Below are 18,046 nucleotides of genomic sequence, written 5' to 3' on the forward strand. Positions count from 1 at the left end.
AAAGGCTTGTAGTGGACAGTGTATTTGTGTTTCTTCTTCATGCTACAAACAATTCCAGAAAATAACTTCAGCTCCAACAAAACTCCACTGCTCTAAATAAAATCTTTCAAATACATCCTTTTTTTATGTCACAGTGCAAATGTTTTGGTGATTTTTAAAGGACCCATGGCAACCAGCAAAACCTTCCACAACATGTTACAGGCTGTGTCTGTGTCTGTGTGTTCATGTGTTTGTTTCACCCGGAATAAGGCACACATGAATAATTTCATGAAAAATAAGCAGCTTAGATTGTTTGAGTAAATCCTAAATCATGGACACTCCGTGGGAGGACTCGTAACTGCTTTGCCAAATATACAGCTTTGCACAGTGCAGTAACAGATACAGTGGGGGGTTGAAAACTAACATTTCCACATGAGGAATGACAATAATTAGAGAGAAATATACACAGAGAGGGATAGATATCCCACTGCTGAGAGGGGAGCACAGCGTTACTGTAATTACAACTCATGAAAGACGCTGCTCTGGCGGCTCGGAGCAAACACTGGCTCTGCAGTAAAACTCCAATCTCCTGGATCTGAGGATTCTAATTGAAGGAAGCTCCACAGATGGTGCAACATACAAACACACTGCAGAGCAATTAGGAAAAAGCCATTTCCCCCTCTCATTTATGTGGGTATTAGAGGAGACTGTGTCTGCAACACATGGTGTGGATGGATCTGATCAAAGAGGAAAAGGGAGAAGTGAAAAGAAGAGGCAGAACTATGAGAAGGAAATGAGTGTGAATGAGTGAAAAGACATGTTTTGTTAAACGTGTGTGTAAATGCTTTAAGAAATATTTGGCAAATGGAGAATTTTGTTGATAACTCTCATCATTCATGTAGGTGCATAATCAAATCATCACTAACACCAGCAGAAATATGACACTACAAACAGGTTTTCACACTGTTTGAGTTTGTTTGGCTAAATGTACAGCTACAGGCTTCATCATAAGCTGTAACCATCGGTGGATCACCGCATGGGCAAGGTGGGCAAAGACCCAGGGCCCGGGTGAATGGGAGTCTTGGCCTTAACATTTGTATTAGACTTTGAAAATGTAGAATGATTATGAAATCATTTGCATGCTTGAATCACGTAATGTCAAATGATGACTGACTTTGACATATTCAGGGATGTAACATTTGTGGGAGGGTGAAAATCTTCAGCTTTCCAAATTGTAATAGGCTAACTTCCCTCAAATGTAGCATGAATATATGTATAAAAAAATATGTATGGTCATTGTTTGCCTATTTCCTTAAACACCTGTCCATAAGTTTGAGTTAGAGCATTAGAAAATGTCCTGGGTTTGGGTGTGGCAGGTCAAATTGTGTCAAAGCAGCATTTTAAATCACTTACAGAGACATTGCATGCAATAGGCTGCTAAGCATGAATAAACCTCAGCAGAAATAATAAAACAACCACAGAAGCAGCCTGGACCTGATGTCCATGAGAATATGAGAATACAGTTTATAAATCAGTGCAGGAAGCAGCTATGAAGGACTTCTCAACTTGCATTCATCTGCAGGATTCAAATTGGTTTCTCATGCTGTCATATGAACAGCTGTTCACCGTCAGGCTGCAGAGACACTTTTGTTTACCAGAAAGTCTGTGTGCAGACAATGTGGTGTGGCTAACATATCAAGTGAACACAGATAAGTGGGAATAATCTTGTTTTTCCGCAGGCCTGCAACACAATAACTCTGACCTTGGGTGACCTCCTCTTACAGCGTCCAAATGTTCTATTAATTCACCTCTAATTACCCCACGCAGAGCCCAATGAGAGGATGACAGCAGCTCGCAGCACACAGAGCAACACAATGAAAGAGGAAGGTTGTGTGTTCATGTTTGTGCAGAGGCAGGGACCAGAGGAGACGGATTGCAGAAGGACTCCCTGCTGCTACTGCTGCTGCTCCTACATTTGGGAGGAGACGGCTACTGTCGGACATGAAAGAGGGCAGAGGGAGAGAAAGGAGGATGGAGACATGAGTCAATTGAGCTGTGATTTGTAGACCCGAAGCAAAGGTGGAAGATAAAGCTGGACATGCAAGATTAACTAGCGCATGGGAGAAAAACTCAGCCAGTTGGCTCAGTGTTTGCAGCTTTTAGCCATATGAGAGGGGGAGGAGGAGGAAGAGAGAGCGGGGAGTGAGAGGAATAGTTAAAATGTGTGTGTGTGTGTGTGTGTGTGTGTTTGGATCTGTGTGCTTTACACGATTGTGATGGCAGCTCATAAAGAAGTAAACAGTATATTAAAGGCTGAATAGTCTGTGCAGGCAGAATACCATTAATTCTGCAAGGACTGAGTCAAATATACGAGAGGTTTAACACTTTTATTCTTGTTCTTTAACCTCTTCAAACATTTGGAACTCATGTAAAACCAAAATGTAACCACCATCCAGCCTTTGAAGTATTAATTTGTGTGTGTGTTTGAGAGATAATGAGACTGAGGAAAGGGCAAAGATCAGGCAACTGTGTGAATGTGGAATGTGGGAGAGATAGCATGTCTAGATTGGAAAATGTCAAAGCTAAAACGTGTTTCTTTATTACTGTGAGGGGTCGAATAAGTGCTGATGATGAGAGGACGCGGGATGATGAATGACTCAAGTAAGGGAGGAAGTCAAGCTCATGACTGGGCCGTGTTGACCCGGTGTCATGTCCAACTGAAGGCACAGTTAACCGGCTGCTCAGATCACACGTCACAAAAGTTGACTAAGTTATCCTAACTGTTAGAGATGTAATATTCACACTTTTAATATTTTTCTGGATTAAGTTTGCTGAGCACACTTGGGACTCCGCAATCTTGCTTCAGATTTGAATGGGCACATAAACAGCTGGCAGCCGCCCAGCACAGCAGACTCACAATGCTGGCTCGTCTTCTATCGCTGGCTTCATTTGTTGTTTGGGGAGAAAAGATGTTGCTCATTCACTTTCAGAGAAACACTGGGACATGAACCATATTGCTTCAGTTGGCAGGAAATAAACTTTTTATTAACAATGTTGACTTTCCAGGAAAACAGCTTGTTTACTGCAGAACAAATATTCAAATTTCAATCTGCAAAGCACATTTAGTAATGACCGTGTAATCCTGCAGGCTGGTCTCATACATGGTTTGTACTCTCCCTTCCATACAAAAATATGAACTTCAAATCATGTACACCACATGTAACTATGAACCACTTCTGACACATCAACAGTGACGTTATAGGGTCTCAGAGCAGCTGCTCCAATGATGCAGCAGAGTAGAAAGTCAGATGATGTTGTAAAGGGTGCACTGCGTGTGGCTTGTTTTATTTGTTTGGCTTCAGATGATAAAAATTGTAGTATTTCTCCCATTAGGTCTTTTTGTGTTGTGTTTTTTTTATGTGGCTGAAGCACACACCAACGCAGGGCTCTCCTTACACCATCACGTCAGCCTCCTTCTCCCTCTGTGTGAGTAAACAGACCGGAGACAGAGACACTAGAGGGGACCATGAAACAGGCACTCTGAGTTTTTAGCCTCAGTCTGTAGTTGTAGGTCTACTTCAATAGAGAAGGATGGTAATAAACAGTGATGCTGAATATGTGCATTCATTCTTACAGACTGCATCTTCTGTCTTTTCTCTGGGAACTGACCGACTTTGGACAACAAAGCGGCTCCGACTAAAACTAGGAAACAGCTTCCACACTTAAAAAGTTTGTTCCCAATGCCCCAAGGCTAACTTCTTTCTTCATTAATTTGTCATTTTTTAAACGCTGAAATAACATCTATAGTTTCTCATTCTTAAACTGTCGGACTGACTCACCTCTTACAGTTCACAACATTTATAAAGTTGAATATTCCCAGTTCATATCACTTGACATCCCTTATAAAATGAGGTGACGCTGTTATGAATGATGCAGGTGTGTGGCTGCAGGCAGAGACATGTTTAACTATTCTCTCTTTGGCATGATTACAGAAGACATTCGTAACATGCAGATACAATAAATAATTGAAAATGACCCATTTTTAAAGGATTATTTTCCTGAAGCTGCCGGCAGGACTATGATTTCATTTTTTACAGTAGCTGTCTGAGAATACGGAAAAAGTCAGTGTGATAAGAGGGTTGCACACCACCAAGAAAATGAGATCTTGGCTGAATGTATGAACAAAAAAAAGGAGAAGGAAAAGAAGAGAATAAGCCTTCATTCATCTCCTCAGTGGTGCAGAGTGAGGAGAAGTGTTGTGCAGCAGTAAAAGGCTGCATTGGATCACACAGCCGACAGAGAGGGTTGGTAAGCACTGCGTTAAACATCACAGCAGAGAGTTCAGCATGGATCAGCTTTGTGGAAGAAAAAGGGTGGAGAGAAGGTGTGGGTGCTCGGTGGGATCTGAAGAAAGAGTCAGACGTGAACCCCGGTGCAGATTTAAAAAATACGGGATGGTACAAATGATTCAGTTGGGGACAACTTATCCAGCAAAGAGTCTACACAGGAAGTAAAGGATCAACTCCTCTGCCTCTCCACAAGGGGAAATAAATCTCTGTCTGTGTTTTAGTGGAAATGGACAGAATTCCCAGAGGCCTGCTGATCTCCAGCCACAGATAGGACCATTTTTCATTCTCATTCTTCAGCTGTTAGTATCTCCATTCCCTGTTCCCTGCTAAGTCCTCCATCTCACTATTTCCTGGATATGTCCACCTTTCTCTAGTCCTTCATTTGTCTCTTTTTCTTTCTGTACCACATCCTTTTTTTCCCTCTTTTTCAACACCACTTCTCTTTTTGTCTCCCGCCCTCCTCCTCCTCTCTGCTGCCTTCCTCTCTTATAATGTGTTTAGCATTCAAGGCCTCTCACTGCTGCATCACAGGCCTGTTTGTTTCAGCGAGCTGCAAAGATAGGAAAAAGATGTGATTCCTCAGAGACAGGGTAAACATTCTTCATGCCTTCTCAATATGGAGCAGGATGTGGAGCATGGATATGCAGCCCCATATATCTGAGCTAAAATGCTTCACATTAGGGTAACTACTGAGAAATGTCACCATTATCAACTCGTGCTTTCAGTGAATTTACCCTCCGGAGGGGTTCTGTGGGGGATTTCTCCCAGGAGAAACGTTTAGAGACTGTTAAGATCATGGACTTTAAATGAAGAATACTTATTGTAATTCTCAGGGTTGTCCCTGAAATACCTTTTTATACTGATTTTATACTTATCCTTTCTAAGTTTCCTTGATGCCTCCTCTGCTGCGATCTTTTTTCTCGTTACAAGAAAGCGAACAAGCCATAAGGAGCAGCTTTGATTATTGCAACAATCTGGCACATAAAAGCGGATAATGGAACCAGCTACTAGTGGTTATTTGTCTAGCCCAACCTCTTGTTTGGTTTCCAAATACAAGCTGAATGTCAGCTGTCTTTATAAAATGTTTTCCTACAAAATCAGGTCAATCACCCAAAGCCAGAATATTGAGGGTCTTGGCTAGATGATCGTTCAGCTGAGGCTGTCAATTACAAGCAGAAACCTGTGGTGTTGAAAAATGAAGAAAAGTGCAAAAAACTGCAGTTCCTTTAGTGTCCACTTGAGGCAGGCTGCAAAAGCATCAAAACAAACACGTGCTGAAATGCCCAGTTTGACAGCAGAAATCAAGATGTTTACAGACTGGTACAACAAATGATTTTAGTCTCAATACTTAATTAACACTGTACCAGGGTTTATCTGTTTTATAACTCACCTGTTTTTATTTTATGAACAATATGAGCTATGCATAATTACATGTTTGCCAGAAGGCTTAAGGAAAACCTTAGTTTCACCTCTTTGCCTGTTACTAGTTTGACCAAAAGTTAGGTTGAGAGAGCCGTTTCAAAAATGGTGACTGCCATCGTTGGGCCTTAAAATTCCCCTTCAGTAATCAATGGGTGATGTCACTAAGACTGCGTCCATGTTTTATACAGCCAATCGTCAATTCCAACAAGAGAAGGCTTAAAGATCGCTTTGGCTTGCAATGATACCACATCTCTGCAATATGATCTTAAGATGGACATTAGAGTAGATTGTAAGAGTAAGAGAAGAGTAATTGACATAATCGATTAGTCACATTAAGGCGTTGTAGAGGAGCTACCAACATGTTCTCAGCCGCAGTTTCCACAGGATCCATGTGCTTGTGTTAGTTCCCGACATCACTCTTCTTCCTGATGCTTACCCTTCTGCTGATCAGGCTGGATCCAGATGTTTAACAGAGAAGGTTTTGTTTTTTCAGTGGCTGCACAGATGGATAATTTTGCTGGATGTATCCGTTCAGATATCCTTTTTATTTTTCAAAACTGTCAATGTAGAAAAGGTTCCATTTACTGTGACCACACTGAAAACAAGAGCAACTACTTGTATATTGTTCCATGTAAGGGTTTTCTATCAAAGACCCAAACAAGCAGCTGTAGCTTCTCTTATATGAATAAATGTGTTCACATATAAAGACACACAAACATGTGTATGCTTTCAGATTATACTCTTCGACCCACGCACATTCACTTCAAACCCTCTTTTAATTATGAGGCTTGACATCAACTAATAAAACCTTAAAGCCCGTCAATGTTAATGCACACTGCCATTTGACTCCGACACTTGACTGCAGTTCAACCCCCATACAATTAACCTCTGGTCATTTGCATGACAAATATGGAGGGACGACTTCCTCAGTTCGTGGCCCTGCACACATAGGAGGGGCAAAGCAGCAGGTCAACGAGCTAATGAAGAGTCCTTGCTCTGTTCATGTAGGAGTTAAGTACTCCAAATCCTCCATTGCTTATTAGAGCACTGTACACAACGCATCTCTAACGTATTCCAATTAGAGGAGAATTATCACAGCATTAAGTATTCACATTCATAAAGCAGCATGTTTACTGGCTCGGGACAAACTGGGTCAGATTTAGTTGTCTTAGATGTCTTCGCTGACACAGAGGATTTGTTTGTGCTGCAGCCGCCAGCTCTTTTCTGCAGCTACACTGTCCCCTGATGGAGTCCTAAACCTGCAGGGAGGGCCGACGCATACACACATCCAAACGCACCAAAAAAAAGCTCAAACAGGTCCACATACACTCCTGAAATAAAAAACAGAAATAAACACAAACCCATGTAGAGCTGTTTGGTTGTGATTAAAAAGCAGTGGGGCTCTGTGGAGCACAAGGGAGGCTATCTGAGGAGAGACGGAGTGGGGAGTACTCCACCAGTTCAGCCTACAGGCCTCCACTAATTACCTGTCAGTGACGAGGAGGAGGAGGGAGGTCTTAAGTGGTAAATATTGTCCCAAACTGTCATCCTCACTGAACCATACAATTCTGCAATTCAGTTCAAGGATAATGCCTGCTGACTTGGGAGATAGAATAAGACGCCATATGTTGGAGTAATTTAGGGATAATTAGTTCAGACTTTGCTCCAAACACAGTCACTCTGTGGTATTAAACAGCGTGATACCAAATAAAGGTCAGCCGCCTATGAGAAGCTGAAAAAAGTTGTGATCTAAAACTCAATCCAGCTTTGGAAAAAGTATGATGCCCAACATCTTTTCAGCATACCACTTTTTTATTTCAAATTAAAAGCAGACAAGAAATAGATTGCAGGCTGCACAGTGTGGTGCAGTGGTTAGCGCTGTTGCGTCACAGCGAGAAAGTTCCTGGTTTGAATCCCTGTCTGACAGGAGCCTCTCTGTGTGGAGTCTGCATGTTCTCCCTGTGCATGTGTCAGTTCTCTCCAGGTACTCCGGCTTCCTCCCACAGTCCAAACACATGCTCGTTAGGTTTAACTGCTGACTTTAGATTGCTGATAGGTGTGAATGTGAGTGTGGTTGTTTGTCTGTCTCTATGTGTCAGCCCTGTGATTGACTGGCGATCTGTCCAGGGTGTAACCCCACCTCTTGTTCTCTCACATCTGGGATCAGCTCCCGCCCTCCGCAACAGGCAGTGTTTCAGATAATTGATGGATGAAATAGAATGTGTTATTGCATAGATAAAATCATGTATTTGGTGACTATTTATTTACTATTATTGTTTGTTGGCTGTGTCTCTTTTACTGCTGGCTGTACACCAAATTGCCCCTCTGGGATAATAAAGATACCTTGAACCTATTTAGTCGAGAGAAAAAAACAGTTTGATATATTTTGGATTCAGGAAGAACTTGTTGCAAACACATGCATTATGTAAATCATGAAGAACAGCAGATAGACATGGAAACTATGCTTTATAGCTAATGTGCACTTTCTTTGTGTTTGTTTATTTATTGCATTTCATATCGTCACAGGATTTAACAATATTATTGCACATCCCCACAGTGTGCAGGACTTTGACTTATGTATGATGGAAGCCACTTCAGCAACCTTTTTCCTAGCCGACGAAGCCCAATTTCAATTGGAAATGGACTAAATGATTGTATTCTGACTACTCGAACCGCTTTTTCATCGCAGGTCACACACTGATCGCACAGGCTGCTTTGTAGAGTATCTTAATCAAGGCCACTTCGACATGTGGCTTCAGGAGCTGGGGGTCAAACCCTTGATCTTCCAGTTGAGAGATGAACCAACTCTACCAACTGATCCACAGCGGCACTGTGTCTTCCCTTCCTTCCTGCCCTAATCTAATTTGGAAAATGAGATTCATCATAAAACGAACAATACCCAACAAGTAATATTTGTGTTAATCTCATTTTCTTTTTTTGTTACACAAATCCCGGTGCTTCAAGCGTTTTAATTAAGCCTCAGGTGTTCAGTAACGCTGCCCAGTTAATCTCCCTATCAGCTGTCAGAATCAGAGAGTCTCAGTATCCATGGTATAATGAACGATTCCTCTTCAGGCCTCGTTTGAATATTCATAAAGAATGACTTCTTTGGATCAACTGGTGACAACCCAAGCGTACATGCAACCTATACACAATTTAAGCTTTTTATCCAGCTGAAAATGTTGTGAACATGTGTTAAGCTTAATACATTTTGAATGAAATCCCGTAGAAACAATTGTACCATTATAATCCAAAAAGGAACCGTCAATCACATAAATACACACCAAAACTCACCAAACCCGTCTTTTCTTTTAAGTTCAAAGAGACGAAGCTTTTAAAGTTTGACAATTTTCATCTACTCCAAAGATATGCTACCAGATTCTTGCAGAAAATGTTCACATATTTAATATCTGAAGCGAGAGTGTCAAAGCGAACTCTGCTGTGTGTAGAGATGACGGGTAGAAGACAGAGCAGAAGAACGCTTTCTGACACTGACTTTTTCAGAATAACCGAAATGTAATGTCAGATTTATCTCTGCCAATTAGGTCTTCAGTAGACCTGTGAAACAGTGTGCGACAAGAGGAAAATGTGATCATTTACACACTACACCCGAGCAGTGTTGTAATATTGATATGTGGGTGAGATACTCAACACACAAGGAGATGTAAAAATACAATTCTACTGGGGATCTGAAAGAAAGAATATGGCTTATTTTAGGAGATTTTCAAACATCTAAATGTCAAGAAGGAAGCTGACATGGCTACAAATAGTTCACTAAACCCAGCGAAAAGGAAAATCAGGTCAGTGTTTGATTTCTCTGTTCAGATATGGTTTAAGCATGTTTTATTTTTAATATTTATTTTAGGCAAAAGAATGATGATTGAACAGGAAACTGTTTTCTGATTTCCCAGTCGAGCTGTGCAAAGGAAAAGTTTCCCACTTGGGCAGCAACCCTCAGTAAAATAATCTACAGGTTCAACAGACAAACCCACCTTTACAATCAATGCATGCCCTTCAAACAAACAGACATAAATTCATGTTTTCAACTCTTAAAATTATTGTTTTTTGAACTTGATTTTGTTAGGGTTAGTGCCATTTCTGATGCAACCTAAGGACGTTGGGACGATAAGCCTTAAACTCAACCTCTAAAAGACCGAGCTCCTTGTCATTCCAGATCAGCCACAGATTATCATGATTGATGACCAGCAAAGGTTCAAGTGGCCTCAATTGCCCAGTCATGTCGATTTGCCCTGTACAACATCAGGAAGATCAGACCTTACCTATCAGAACATGCTACACAGCTCCTACATGCACTATCAAACCCCTGCAGACGTTACAAAACACTGCAGCACGACTGGTCTTCAACCTTCCTAAAAGAGCACATCACTCCGCTGTTCATCTCCTTACACTGGCTCCCAGTTACTGCTCCCATTAAACTTAAAACTCTGTAGCTCGCTTAAAAAACAGGGACGAAAGCGGCTCCTCCTTACCTAAACTCTATAATCCAGGTCTACACTCCCTCCCGTCCACTACGCTCTGCCAATGAAAGGCGTCTGATCCAACCTTCACAACAGGGTCCTAAGATGCTAACTAGACTCTTCTCCTCTGTCGCCCCCCCGGTGAAGGAACGAATTACCAAACTCCATTCAACCTTTAAGAAAAAAGCTAAAGGCCCAGCTCCTTATGAACACCTGCCTTTATGATATTGGTGATGACGATATTGATGATGGTTTTGATGATGATTAGGACTCTCAAGAAAAGCTGACGATGTTGTTGTTGATGACGATATATTGATGACTTGACAGAAAAAGTGATCTACCTGTGGTTACTTCCTGTCAGCACCTGTGTGTCCAATCCGTCTTAAAGCTGTTTGTTTGCACTTACTGACATTGTTTTCCTTCTCTATAGTTGATTTGATTTGGATAAAAGTGTCTCCTAAATGAATAGTAGAATTGTAGAAGCTTTCACAAAGTTCTTGGTCATACCATCACATCTAATCCTGACAGCACCACTGATGCTACAGTAAATATTGGAAGAACTCAGTCTCCTAAAGAGGAAAAAGGAAGGGTTCTTTTAAAACTTATTTGGTCTTTTATCATTAATAGCGTATCAGTGAAATTACAGAAGACCCATCAGAGGACATATTTGGAGGACTGTGTTTTATTACACCATGTTTTGGCAGGGTGTTTGCACAGCGGGGCCATATGCTCTCTGTCTTAGTCCAGTTGGACCCAAAACGTCTCTAAACGGTGTTGAGCTTCTGCCAGAGCGAGACAGAGATCAGATCACTCAGACAGTCAGGAACACGACGAGGGGGCAACAGCCTAGAAGAAACACCTCCTTAAAGCCATTCTTTAAAAAAAAAAAACTCCTGAAAAACATCCTACCATTTTTCTGGGTGAGCTGAATGTGTGAATGCTATAAGCCAAAATTGTCACTACATTTTTACCCAGAAATTTTCACAACAGCCCCCTAGTTAATTTTCCACTTGTAGTCAGGTTAAGCCGATGTGAGACAACAGCAGGATATATTCAGGAAAATTTAGCACAAGCAAGTGGAAAGGAGTGGTGAGGTTCAAGGAGCGTTGAGGTTAAAATGTGGGGACTGGATGCACCAAGCCGGGGCAATCTTCTGTTTGTATGGCTGTTAATGGTTTGTCAGAAAGTCTGCTGCTTGTCGCCTCAGCCAGAACACTGAAAAAAAAATAGGTTTTTAATCTGAAGTAGTTTCATCCTGCCAAATGTGAACAGGATTTGAGGAGTATTAAAAATATGAGATGACCCTCCTTCCAACTAGTCCATCAGTTCTGCCTGTTTTTGTATTAGTCATATTGCTTTTGCTTTCTAACAAACAGAGGTAATGTGTGTTAGACAGACGAGACAGATGAGTCATAATGGAGTGTGAGTGTGTGTGAGAGAGTTTGAATGATGTACATTTATGTCCATGTTCCTGATACTACACACATGTTTATCCAACACTAAGTTCACACTGTAAACACACCCGTTGCCTTCCTGGTGTGAGAAAAGATGGCTACTTTCACACAGCAGACCTTCATGTCTCCATTCAGAGATACTGCTCATATAATGTTTGTCTGTTTACCACACACGACATGCACATCCGATGTGTTCTACTCGATCTGTACTGCTGCGCTTCATCAGACGGATCTTTGTGAAAATCACTCTGTGTACAAGTTCCTGCAGAGATGATCCTGAGACCCTGATTTGTGTGTCAGCTGAAAGATGTGAGACTTACTCCCATGGCAACACAAACACTCAACGCTTTTAGCATTCATGTATCAGATAATACAAGGCCTCAACCTTTATGTGGTCCATTTTTACAAATAATATGAATCTGTCTACAAAATTATAAAGCAGCATAACAGACTCACCAGGATTGCGAAGGTGCACCAGAGTAATCAGACAAAGCTGCACTTTTTCAATGGAGAAAGATCTTCTGAGATGTTCAGGCCTGGCTCACTTCACTCCTGCTTTTAAGCAGAGCTGCAGGAAATCCGGACTTAAATTATGTGGAGCTCGACGGCCTGAGTTCAATAAAGCATTAAAGGCTGATTAAAGGGATCTAATCCTTCCTAAGTCAAAAACAAGGTGATAATTAAACAATCAACATTTAACAAATGCAATTAAAATCCAATATGGATTATTCCCTAAAACAAAGCACTTGTTGTCGGGTTAATCTGAGCATCGTTTATCACCTCAGCTGTAAAACAGAGAAGACTCCAAGTGTCTCCTGATTCCCTTTTTAATAATCTCAGTCGCTCTTTGTCACATTGATCTTATCTGATTATTACAGCCATTTGACATTTGAAGTCCTATTGACGTGTATGTTTATGTGAAAAGAGTAATTTCCTCATGTGGACATTCAAGGAACTACCGTTTTAAACTTGTCTGCATTGGATTCATATTTGACTCTTGGAGGCTGCTTGGTTTGCCCTTACCAAGAGCCTGCTCCATGGGGCATTAAGAGACTGGGCACAAAAAATCCACTTGACAAGGGGGGCTTCAGCCTCTGTTTTGTTCCCTGTGACAAGAAGCAGCCATGACTGCTTATTTTGTGTTTGATAGAATCATTTAAAGAGAACTCTGTGTCACGTCTGCCTCATGTTGTTGACAGAGGGACGATAGAGAGGATAGTTATCCCAAGGCAAAGTTTTAGGATAAAGTTTTAGTTTTTACAAAATTGCAGCGGTAGTGGTGGCCTTAAAAATATATCTCCATTATCTTGTCATGTATAAAGAGACCTAGGATGAATATTCTGATGCACTAGTTTATAAATACCAACACAATACCTTATTAGCCATCCATTTTCCACTCCTGTCTCGTTTTTTTCAAGTCTGTATGAGGTCTGAGCTCCGATGCGTTGCGTTCAAGGCTATCCACTTGTTTTATGATCACACAGGATTGATATGAATGAAATGAGCCTCTTAGGACATCATATGAAAGTGGCCCAAATCTGATTAGAAAATAACTCCTTGTGAGTTACATAATATCCCTTAGTTACAGAACTAACATTCTATGTAAGAACTTGTCTCCACAAACCTACGATCAGTTTACTCGTGTTGAACCATTCACATGTTTATCAGGATGAAGCATCAGCTTGTTAACAGGTGCAGAAAATATTGAAGTCACAAACTGAGAGTAAAGCAGGAGGATGACCAAATCTCTCACTCAGTGACTCAAAGCTACAAAACCAAGCAGCTGGCCAGAAGGGGGGTTTTGCACGAGGACTTTATACAACATGTGAAACGATTTAATGGAAACTTCCAAATCCAAAAGATACACTGCTCTTTGCAAAACTCTTTCACAGGCTTAGGAATATCCAAATTCAATTATGCAAAAATAAATTCAGTCTTGAAATAATAAGTATCTCATCTTGTGAAGTTGCCAGAGCTTGTGCAAAAAAAATTCAGCCTACATGGCTCAGCAGCAGATTTCAGTAATTGGTGAAGTTTCTCCCACATGCCCAGTGAAAGGTAGAGAGAAGAGGGGGGGAGGGAGCGAAAGGACAATATTGTTGCAGGGTGATGATAGCTTGAATGGACTGAAGCCCTTTTATGGGCTGCTGAAGTCACTTTCCTGTCCTCTAACAATCACCATTAAAGTGCTGTGGAGCAGCAGCAAGCCGCTCCTCACCCCTCAGCTGTTCCAAAAAGGAGCCGGAGCTGAGGATACCGTGCGGCTCAGGAGGTGTGAGACTGTGAGGCGCTCAAGGAGGACGAGCTGTGGTCATTGTGCTCGCTAAATGAGGTGGAAAACGTATTACACTCCTTCATCTCATGCACAAAAACTGACCTTTCTACAACTTTTTTTTTCCTGTAATATATCAAGTCTTAAAACAGCAAGAGTTCCCGCACAAAAAAAAAAAAATGTTCTTACTGAGATATACCCAAGAATACTGAGTGATAGCTTCACTTCTGCTACAGTCATTAGCCCTCCTGGTTGGTACTAATTCAATCCAAAGGCATGATATTGCTGCCTGTTGTGCAAAGATGACTGTTGTCCTCTAAGGCTAACTTGTTTATCGTCTTAGTCATTCTCAGACTATTTTCAAGTGAAGCACCTCTTTGAGTGCGATTTAAATCGAATGTGACACCCTCTCTCCACCTCCCAAACTCCTGCTGAAAATTGGCTGCTTCACTTATGTGATGCTCTTAGTCAACGTGCCTTGTTAAATCAAGATTAACTTAATGGAGATACGCTATGGCTTTGGCCTTTAATGTTCAGCAGCCCTGCTTCTTATCACTATGTTTTCTCCATAGCAGCTAGCCAATGGTTCAGTAATAATCTCCATCAGAGCCCTGAGTCATGTAGTGTGTGTATAATAGCTCTGCTCTACACTGGTGATGCTGGTGATACAGCAGAGACAGAAGATGTCACAAGACATCATGTCACAATGTGACCAGTTATTGAACGTATTCACATTACAAACAAAACGGGAGGGAAAGAACATCAAGGTGAGTTTCCTATGTGCACCAAGATCTTACCAGCTCAGCTTTAAAAGACATCGCTTGTGGTGACTTTTTCTGCCTTTTACCTGCTGTGACTTCACATAGAGATTTTTATAAGCTGGCAGGAAAAAAGTCTGGGTACCTTCTGGGTAAAAAAAAATGTGGCTGTTTGCATTCACACATGCAGCTCTGGCATGTGTGAAAACATGATTACAGTTTCTGGGGGCTCAGCTTGTTTAAAGTCAAGACCTGTTCTGTGTTCATCGTGCATTCTCTCCAAAATAAACTGACCCAATGATTAATTTTTAAAAAAAGATAGTAATTTCAGTAATTTTGAAAATCAGTGTTTCTCTGACACTCTTGGCTGGACTGAGGAAAAATACTTATTTCAAGCAGATTTGCAATTAAACCCCAGATCCATGTTTTATGTGATCTTTGAGATCTGACTAATTTACTAAAAGTTAAGTGGCATCAATATCCTGCATTCATTTATTCATGTTCACAGAGTGTTTAAGCTGAGCTAGAACATGCATTCAGTTCTGGACTCTGCAGACTTCAGTACTCATTGTTTAACTATTTGTTCAATAAATATCCTTGCAACAAAGAAGGCCGTCTCCTCGAAGTCATGGAAGATACAAGAGCAGTGACAGGAATCATTCTATAGCCATAGAGAGTCCGTAGCAGCCATTATTTGAGGCTCATGCATCGGTATCAGATCAGTGAAGTCGCTAAAGGAACACTCAGATATAAAGAGTTTCATAATTCATAAATCTGGGTTATTGTAAAGTCAGGTATCACATTCCTGCAACACACTTAATGATTCAATTTAACATCTCTGAAGATTTTCTTAGAAAAAGCTTAAAAAAGCTTTTTTTTCAAGACCACAAAGGGAAGTGCTTATATTTGAAATAAGGTGATGCTCAGAAGCTTAGGAGTGCAGCACACTTCTCACTCACACCATATAAAGAAGAGTGAGTGAGAGAGAGAGAGAGTGGATAGAGAGAGAAAAGCAGATAGAGTGAGTGAGAGAGAGAGAGAGAGCGAGGGCAAAGAGTGGAGAGAAAGAGTGGAGAGAGAGAGAGAGAGAGAAAGATAAAGAGTGAGAGGGAGAGAGTGGAGAGAGAGAGAGAGGGGTGAGAGAGTGGAGAGAGACAGAGGGAGAGAGTGGAGAGAGAGAGAGACAGAGGGAGAGAGAGGGAGAGAGGGAGAGAGAGAGGGGGAGAGAGAGAGAGAGAGAGAGAGAGAGAGAGAGAGAGAGAGGAGAGAGACAGAGGGAGACAGTGGAGAGAGAGAGAGAGTGGAGAGAGAGAGAGAGAGAGAGAGGGAGAGGGAGAGAGGGAGAGAGAGAGAGAGAGAGAGTGGAGAGAGACAGAGGGAGAGAGAGAGAGAGAGAGAGAGAGAGGGAAAGAGAGAGAGAGAGAGAGAGAGAGGGAGAGGGAGAGGGAGAGAGGGAGAGAGAGAGAGAGAGAGAGAGAGAGAGAGAGTGGAGAGAAAGCTGTCAGAATCATGAAGTGCAGTCATGATGATTTGTTCGCTGTGCACCAAAATAAATGTTTGCTCCTGATTTGACTGAGCCCACCTGGAAATCATCAGGAGCGGATTTTAAGGAAATTGGTAGAGTGGCCTTCCCATGATGCAGCTGACTCAGCTTAGCTTCTACGACGGCATTTATACATACGTACATGAACACAATGTACACACAGCCCAGAGCCAGAATTAAGTGCCGTAATTGCTGACAAAACCGCAGAGACTTGACACCGACTCACCAGAGGAGAAGATGAAGGAAATGAAATAAGCATGCAGACTGAAGGACACACACATGCACACACACACACACACACACACATACACACACAGTCTCACTGCTGACACACACTAACACGCACAGACAGGGCACACTGAATGAATTCTTCGGCAGACTGAATAGCTGGAGGGTGCAAACTGTTCAAATGTTGCACAACTCTGCCACTTTAGTGCCAGGGGAGCCGAATGTCTCGCCTGCCGTCTGCAGCAGCACAGTGCACCCCCCCCCCCTGTCAACAGGGTGTTTGTCATTTGGGACTGACACAACCAGAGCCACGGCGGAGCGTGTGTTGGGGGGGGGTGGCTGATTTAAAGTGACAGGGACACAAGGCCATCTTATTCATCACAGAGGAGTGGCCACAACATTCACTGACTCCCAGATAACTGTCCTATTTGCTGGTCAAGCCCCCCACTACAACCTCACCTATCACCAGCTGATTTACAGCTTGCCAGCTAATCCAAACAGGGTGTCATCTCACAGCGACAAATAGGCAGCAACAGATTTTGGTGCCGGTGGTAATCTTTCTTGGATGCTTCAACCGTGTGAGGTAAGAGAATTAATTTTACTGTGCCCACGAGCTGCTGTACAAACTGTTCTTCCTGTCTTTTTTTCATTTCTCCCTGAGTTGCTTTCTTTCTCCTGAGTTTAAATGCGTTCTGACCAAAAGCAAAGGACAGTTTTTGTCTGATGTAACCAGTTTCATCTGTTTGTCAAACATAACTTAGGGATATTCACCCCTGCAGACCGGCCTCCTCCCTGAACTGTGTTAAACTTTCCTGCTTCTTCCAGCTACATGAGGCTGACCAGTGTACAGTTTGATGACCTGCTTGGATCAGCACCAAGATTTATCTGATGGACACCAGCCACTGTCGTTCTGTCAAAGCTGTGGAGTGCCTGCCCCTTTAACATTTTTCAGATTTTTCTACCATGTATTTGGAGTTGTATTAAAATGATTGATGCTGGAGTAACAACATCATAATGCAGATCTGAAAAAAAATAATCATGCTTTGCTGGTTCCGTCTGGAGAACAAAAATCACCCGATAATGAATCCTAACACCTGCTTCACACAGAGTTCTTGCTCAAGTTGAAAACATTTCAGTGGATTTTCTTCATTCACACGCATACGTTAATGAAACTGACCCCCTAAAAAACAATTTTTGGGGGGTTTCCCAGAGGGGGAAAAAGGTTAGAACTGTCTCCCTGCAAAATGATTACCATTGCTTTCAGCCTAAGTCCCTGGAGGCTGTATCTGTGCTGCTGTGTAGTTCTCTCTATTTCACCTTTTGGATTCTTCAGTTCTGCTAGCTACTGGTATGGTAGTTGGACTCTCAGCCTACCGTAATGTTGATGGTTATGAAGTACAGACTCACAGCGAGCGACAGTATTCCCTGAGTCATACTGATCATCTCCACTAGTGTTTTCAATCTAACCAGCACTCCACAGGGCTTAGGCCTACTTACTTTACAGTATACCACAGTTTTCTTTAAATGAAGGATTATTTCATTCATGTCAGGTCACGTGCATTG

General features: G+C 41.9%; 1 protein-coding gene across 1 annotated transcript in view; it reads right to left on the reverse strand.

The window, feature by feature from the left end:
* LOC109997490 (adhesion G protein-coupled receptor A3) overlaps window positions 1-18,046 on the reverse strand; it is a 197,850-nt gene that overhangs the window by 104,083 nt on the left and 75,721 nt on the right. The window lies entirely within an intron of this gene.

Source organism: Labrus bergylta, chromosome 10, assembly GCF_963930695.1.
Source record: "Labrus bergylta chromosome 10, fLabBer1.1, whole genome shotgun sequence".
Taxonomy (NCBI): domain Eukaryota; kingdom Metazoa; phylum Chordata; class Actinopteri; order Labriformes; family Labridae; genus Labrus; species Labrus bergylta.